At 34.7% G+C, this 8307-nt stretch overlaps 1 pseudogene; it reads right to left on the reverse strand.

The window, feature by feature from the left end:
• Window positions 1-467: 467 nt before the first annotated feature.
• LOC123659335 lies at window positions 468-585 on the reverse strand (annotated as a pseudogene).
• Between the last annotated feature and the right edge of the window lie 7722 nt (window positions 586-8307).

The following is an 8307-nucleotide window of genomic DNA, read 5'->3' on the forward strand; positions in this document are numbered from 1 at the left end:
TAATAATTGAGTATCATAAATGTGCTTCTTCTGACATTAAAGTAATGGAGGGTAATTGGATGCTATTTGATGTATGATAATAATTATTTCATATACAGTTCTTTTAATAAGTAATGATCATCAAACACATAGTTCTTTTAATATTAAATTAATAGAGGGTAATTTGAAGCTTAGCAATATAAATAATATTAAAGTATACGAGGGTAATAATAGCTTTTGCAAAACTTTCTCTTTTTCTTACTAATTATTTTTATACTTTGTAAAATCCTATCACGTGCATACAAAGTACACATGTCGTGGCCTGGTGGCTCTTCCTACCAAAAACAATATATTTTTTTTTATTTTAATTAAAAGAAATTCAAAATATCACGGTAGTTTCCGTTAACAGTTCAAATTAGAGCTTTCTATTTATTTTTAAATTTAGCATCATATGTGAAATGTAAGAAATTAGAATACAAACGAAAACTAATTGAAATACGCGGGGTTCTCAGGCGGTCACCCATCCGAGTACTGACCGCGCCCGACGTTGCTTAACTTTGGTGATCTAACGAGAACCGCTGTATTCAACGCGCTATGGACGTCTAAAATTTGTGACGCCGTGCGCGTTTGATCCGTCAATATTTTACGTCTCACCTAAAGAAGTTTCACTTCAAAGATCTGGATTCTCTGATCACCAATCAGTATAAAACAATCTTTACAACCTATTTTCGATTATATTCGTTTGAGCATATAAAATTCGACCGCTAGGCACAGGCAGTCCTTGGTCTCCCCACCGTGCCTCGGAAAGCACGTTAAGCCGTCGGTCCCGGTTGTTATCATGTACACCTGATAGCGATCGTTACTCATAGTAGGGAATATATCCGCCAACCCGCATTGGAGCTGCGTGGTGGATTAGGCTCTGATCCTTCTCCTAAATGGGGAAAGAGGCCTATGCCCAGTAGTGGGCACAGGCCTCTTTCACCATGGAGGAAAGGGATCGGATGCTCCACTGTGGGTTGACCTATATACTATGAGCAACGATCGCTATCAAGGCTTATGGCACAAGCTTTATGGCAGCTTAACGTGCTCTCCGAGGCATGGTGGGGAAATCCGCCGGGACAGATATCCAGATAGGAAAGAAATATTTGTAGAAATGCAATTATAAACCCCAACGGGAATATCGATATCATACACACCACTACAGCAGATCGGTTGATTCCTCGTATATCCTTTCTACCTATTTTCATATTTCCTTCTGGTGACTACTTCTTATTCCTTCTTACCTAGTCTCATATCTTGTGGTTGTCGTAAGAGGCGACTAAGGGATAACATAGTTCCGCTACCACCTTGGAACTTGAAAAGCCGACCGATGGCGGGTTAACCATCCAACTGCTGGCTTTGAAATATACAGGCCGAAGACGGACAGCAGCGTCTTCGGTGCGACAAAGCCAGTACTGCGGTCACCAACCCGCCTGCTCAGCGTGGTGATTATAGGCAAAACACATGAGTTCACGCTATTTTTGGCGTAAACTTGTGGAGGCCTATGTCCAGTAGCGAACTGTATAGGCTGTAATGATGATAGTCTCATATCTACACTATGATAAGAAATTATACATCAGACAAAATATATTAGTAATTGGTTTCGTCCTGAAAACGAAAAAATTGGAAAAAAAACGAAATGTTTCAACTTATCGATGACGTTTATCGTCCACGCATCACTGCCAAGCTAATATTATTAGGGTTTGAACCAATTTTGCGCTGTTCGTTTCAGACTATCTTAGTGTACTTCTGATTGTAAACATGCTGGAAGTAACATCGGTTCTTTGTGACTTGTTTCATAGCCGTTGTATATTATTTGATTATCTGTATTATTAAAAATAAGACTAGGTAGCTAGGTAGGTAGGGATATAATTTATCAATACGCAGTAGAGTAGTTTGGCTTGAGTCCTAACCCATCTATTACATAAAAAAGAGGTTTCCCTAGCACTGGGACTTCTTACAGCCTGATTCAATTTAGTTATCATAAAACATATCTAAAATTTATTTTATCATACGAGATTGAACTCGCAACGGTAAACGTTAAAGTGTGATTTAAACTGTAACTTGTTCTGACGCTACTTCCGCCCAACTCCACACTCTGCCCGACCCAGCACACTCCTGACAATAAGAACTACGAAGTGCTTCCCAGTCGTTTCGCACTTCCATTTAAGTGGTATAAACTATTACTTCAGCGATTTTACGACAATTTGCTTTCAATTTAATCCAGCATAAATATAATTTATAATTAGTTTCGAGAAAATTAGTAATATTTTAGATGATTATACATCCTTTTACCTTGTTCTTTGTAATTTGGTTGTGAGTATAATCGGAAAGAGAGATTATAGGTGAGTGATGTTAACCGTTAATGATAAATAATTGTGTTTGCTCGCAAACGAAAAAAAAAACCGACTTTAATTACATCGACGAGTAATACAACGTAGATCGACGCAAAAATAGTCAAGTAACTACGCGTTATCAAAGATTACTCAAAAAGTAGTAATCAGATCTCAATAAAATTTATATGTGACCACGTGACAAACATCAGCTATTGATTAAATTAAAAATTATCATAAAATAATAATTAAAAAAAAAAACAAAAAACCCGCCTGCGTGAAGAACAACTAATAGAAAATCAACTGAAAAAGCTGGAACAAGATAAAAATTCAATATGCACACAAAGTCAGCGAAATAAATAGAAACAGTATCAAACATTTTGTGCTGTACATTTAAAATATATTAATACGGTAGTCCTTCGAAACTTTATGCAACGTCGTACATAACATGCAGTCGGAAATATGCACAAAGAGAGAATGATTTGACTTATCCTTCAATTTCATGCCTCCGACTGCATATTATCTATGACGTTGCATAAAGTTTCGAAGGACTACCTTATTAATATATTTTAAATGTACAGCAAAAAATGTTTGATACTGTTTCTATTTATTTCGCTGACTTTGTGTGCATATTGAATTTTTATCTTGTTCCAGCTTTTTCAGTTGATTTTCTATTAGTTGTTCTTCACGCAGGCGGGTTTTTTGTTTTTTTTTTTAATTATTATTTTATTTATGTCTTTTTAGTCAGACAAATTACGTAATCGGTTCAATTAATTAAAACAGTTTACATCATGTGGTTGATTAAGTAAATTTTTAGGGTCAAGAGAACTGATAGCAAGCCCGGAGAAAGATCTCACTCTGCTCAAAGCAACGTAAGCCTGACCTTTAGCAAATAGGTGACTGCTTAAATCAACAACTATTAGTTTTAATATAATGAAATTATTATTAAAATTATTTGTTTGTATTTGGTATTATGTATTTGTTATTAATTTTATTAATGTAATTGTAAATTGGTGTGACATTTATTAATTTTTATTTGTAATTTTAATTGTATGTTTTTTTTAACCATTGTATTTTATTTGAAAGGCTACACCCCGAAGTTGATCGTCGCCTAGGAGGCGAGTTTGACATGGCATAGGCGTGCGAAAGAGCAAAGTCCACATTTTTTAAACTTTAATATTGTATTTCTGTCTTAGTATTACGGTAATAATAATCATGATATACCTTTTTAAAATCCTTGTATTGTGCCCTTCAATTTGATACCCATATTGTAGTATTCGAGAAAAAAAATTTTTTTTTCATTAAATACAATGGCTTCGCACAGCCGCCATGTTTGATTTTTTTTAATGTCACCTATCTAAGAACACTTGGGCAGCAAAGACGAACCTAACGATACCTCAGTTATGTAGATCCGTTTAGTGGTTCTGGAAATATGAGGTAGTAAAGAATATTACATACATACATACAAGATACGCGCGAAAAACATAACCCTCCCTTGGCAGTCGGGTAAAAATCGGTACACCCAGTAAAAAGTTATTGCGGATTTTCAAGAGTTTCCCTCGATTTCTCTGGGATCCCATCATCAGATCCTGGTTTCCTTATCATATTACTAAATTTGGAATATCTTCTTTCCAACAAAAAAAGAATTATTAAAATCGGTACATCCAGTAGAAAGTTATGCGGTATAATACAATGTAGGTTGACGAAAAAAGCGTCAAGTAAAAACGCATTATTAGATATAACTCGAAAAGTAGTTGTTAGATCTTAAATAAACTTAAATGGGACCAATTGGCACATACCACCTTTCGATTAAAATAAAATTTGTCGAAATCGGTCCACACGATCAAAAGTTCTGATGTAACATACATAAAAAAAAATAAAAAATACAGTCGAATTGAGAAAATCCTCCTTTTTTGGAAGTCGGTTAAAAACGCGGAACTTCAAATATAAAAGCACCAATTGATATGATTGCTCGCTATGTGGCTACGGTAGTAAAGCATATAGCCACCCCTCTCTTCTCGTGGGTGTCGTAAGTGGCGACTAAGGGATAACACAGTTTCACTACCATCTTGGAACTTAAAAACCGACTGATGGCGGGATATCCAACTGCTGGCTTTGAAATACACAGGCCGAAAATGGGTAGCAGCGTCTTCGGTGTGACAATGCTAGCCCTGCGGTCACCAACCCGCCTGCCCAGCGTGGTGACTGTGGGCTACACATGAGTTCACGCCATTTTTGGCGTGAACTTGTCGAGTTCTATGTCCAGCAGTAGACTGCAATAGGCTGAAATGATGATGATGATGATGATGATGATGACGATAATGAATTGACATGACACTAAATTATTAGTATTGGAGTTTTCACGATACTAAATAACAATGGTCCCGCAGTGCTCACGTTACGGTCTGTGTAACAAAATCTAAATATCGTTCTATGATTAAAAATTAAACAGTACGAAAAATACAACATACGAAAATTTATTACAAAAAAAAAAAAAAACAATATTGTTTTATATCCCAAAGATAAAATATAAAAATACAAAAATATTCTCATTGAATATTCTTGAGAGAGATTTCGTACATAATCGAGTGAATGTGGCTTTAAAAAGGCATTCAAACACCACGCAGGTACAGTCGCGAACAAGCTCCGTTATAAACGCCATAACTTTTGAAGTAAATAAAAAAAGTTACGCAAGCGACGAGGGGAGAAATAATATGAGTCTATAAGTAAAAAATAAAAAACGCTTTGAACTCGTCTCGTTTGATGTTCGAGTGTGTTGGGATGCGAGGAGGATTCGCCGATCTACCTTCTACTCGGAAACTGAATTTACATAAGCATTCGATTCAAAAACGTTATAAATTAGAGAGCGACCGGGACCGCCGCACGATCCGCGCATAACTCAAGCTAACAGCCTCATTAGGTGCCGCAGCGGCGTTAACTAATATCTGAGACTTAAGACTTAAGGGGTGATCATTGAAGCTCAGTCACACGGAAAGGTTTCGTTCTGATGTGATTTTTTTGTGTGCCGAATTGCAGTGGGGTTGGGGGGTGGGGTTGCCCGGGTCCAGGCGTGCGCAGGCAGCAGTGGCTGGCCGACTGTCGTGTTGGGCGGACGTCAGCGTTGCGTCTCTCCGCGTCCCACGTTGGGCGCCATCCGACGTACCGGAACCTCCTCGAGTGATCGGAGTGAATTGTGTTAAATTATGTGACGTGATTTTAATATTACAATAAAATAAATAATTAATAAATTAAGTAGACACAAATAATTAAAGTACTAATATTAAACTAACTTAGTGAACGACATCGGCGTACCAAGTTCCGATATCTGATAACGCTAAGTGAAGCGTCAAGTGACGTGCCTCCGGCGAGACTTTGGGCAAGTTCTTTTTCTTGTTCGCAACTTCGCAGCACTTCGATAGATATTGTGAGTATTCTTGACATTCGCGCTGTTATTAGAGATAATGACTAACTTTTACCAGACACATCACATCATATTTAGATCTATTTAATAAAAATATGTCCGAAAAGCAGTCGAATAAAGCACGTATCGCATTAATTTGTGCGAAAATGTAATAATTTATATCAACACGTGGCTAGAATTAAGATTACAGAGACGATTTAGTAAATTGAAACTTATCGCTGTTTAATAAAATTGAGAATTGCGTAACGTGTGTCGTTCTTTTCAAAGTCGAATTTTTGTTCAGCTTTTCGACATTGTTTTGAAGAGCCGTATTGAGTAGAATGAAAGCCGAGAAGTTATGTGAATAGAAAAGAAAAATTAAGTATAAATTAGGAATCGGAGTGGAAAGTACAGACTTCAGTTTTATTTGGGTTCCAAGTTTTCTTCCGGAAACAATTAAGAAAGGCATTGTTCGATTTGACGAAGGGAAATTGCTATGTATTTGGGTTGATACAATTATTACAGAGTAGTACGTTGATAATTTTTACATCTTCTTATAAAGGTTGTTCATCATCATGATCTTTGTCATTCATCGTGGTCTTTGTTGAATCAACTTTACTTCCTGGGATGTCATTTTTTTCTCTATTATTTGTTATCGTACACTCGTCAATAGGAAAAAGTTATATAGCAAGATGAGAAACACTGAACTTTAAGAATAATTTACATTTTGACGATCAGTATTCGTCACTACAAAATTTGATACATACTTTACAAATGGTTTCTACTTTTTTCCCTAAAACAACAATTAATTTACTTATTCCTTATTTTCTTTGAATTCATTCGACTCCTAATTACTTAATGGACCAATAAAATTATTAATAATATAGTAATATACCTTTTAATAATGTTGAAAGACTAAGTACGACGGTTTGAATCAAATATTTTTGTAAGCAATTTATTATATTTATTAATTATCAACTTAGTTATAATGACACATTGTATGATGACGTGGGGTCCTAAATGTCTAGTTATGGTTAGAATTAATGAAAATATTTTGATTTGTAATTAACTAATAAACTTTATTTTATTTCAAATGTTACTATATAAAAATATCTAAGGATGTCGTAAGTATGGGTAACACTAATGGGTTTGTTCTTAGTTGTGTGTCTAGCTAATGTAAATACAGCAAAAAACCAACACGCGTAGAGTATCAATCATTCTTTGGACGTAGAGACCTCGCTTCGTGAATCAAAATATTAAGTATACACTTACTACTACATGCGACTACCATATACACATGTATGTATTCTCGTTAACAATAACATACAGGTGCATGTGCATATACACACACACTAATGAACACACCTGCACACATAAATTAAGCATATTATCATAATCGTAAGCATATTATCATAATACATAAAGAGTTAATAAGTTGTTTAATGTAAATTACCTTTTCTCGTTTTTAACGTACAACAAAATTTAAAATGAGTTTTATTTAACTTCATTCGTTTATTTTTAATTATGTTTATATGTATACGTATACACATTACTAATTTGATGTACTTAAAATAATAAATAGTATATACAATAATAATCATTTGGTTATATTGTTTAAGATTTTAAAATTGCATATGTGCATATAATCAAAGAAACTCTTTATTAAGATAGATTTGGCTAACTTATATATATCTTTTTTTTTATACTACAACTATAACGCGTTACCATCCCTACCACCAACCCTCCCCAGGAGCTCTGGCCACCTTACTCATCACAGTAACACAACACTGCCTGATAGCAGTATTATTTAGCTGTGTATTATACATCTTCTGTAAGGTTGAGATACTTTCCCACTACAGCTGCCCCATATTATGAGCAGGATTTACCCGCTTTGTCCCCAATAAATCGATTTTACTTTAATTTTCTTTTATTCAAACTTTCTCCTGATACGTACATTTATTTCGACCATTTATTACTTATATAAAGATGATACTTAGTAAGTTAAACGTAAAAGTAAAGTTCGCCATAATTAAAAATCCGCTTTATTGTATTAGTGTGACATCAATTTTGTTTTGAGCTATTAGTGATAGGAGTGCATTAAAAATCCGTCATCTTGGAATTGGACGCCATGTTGGATTTGTAATGACGTCACATAGCTTAACACGTATCGTCAATCGGTTAAAGATATATGCTTCAAAATTGTGTTGTAAGATTCCACCGTAACAGACATACATTCTTACATTATAACATTGCAAGTTAACTAAAAGCTTTTAAAATAGAGTATATTTTGTGATAATCTAATAAAAACTTTTTTCAACTTTCTAAAAATTCACAAAAAAACCCAGATATTGTCTTTGAAGGATCCATTCAATAGTTTAAAATATGATTTATTTGGTTTGTCCGAAACAGCAACTTTGTTGTTTAGCTAAATAGCAATTATGTTAAGATATAAGCTGTCACTAAAATGTTTAAAACGTGTAGGCAGACAGTAATAATGTTTTTAGTTTATTAGTTTTAATATAATGAGGTGATGGTATCTCTCATCGTATCACGATA

The sequence above is a fragment of the Melitaea cinxia genome, chromosome 13 (assembly GCF_905220565.1).
Source record: "Melitaea cinxia chromosome 13, ilMelCinx1.1, whole genome shotgun sequence".
NCBI classification, from domain to species: domain Eukaryota; kingdom Metazoa; phylum Arthropoda; class Insecta; order Lepidoptera; family Nymphalidae; genus Melitaea; species Melitaea cinxia.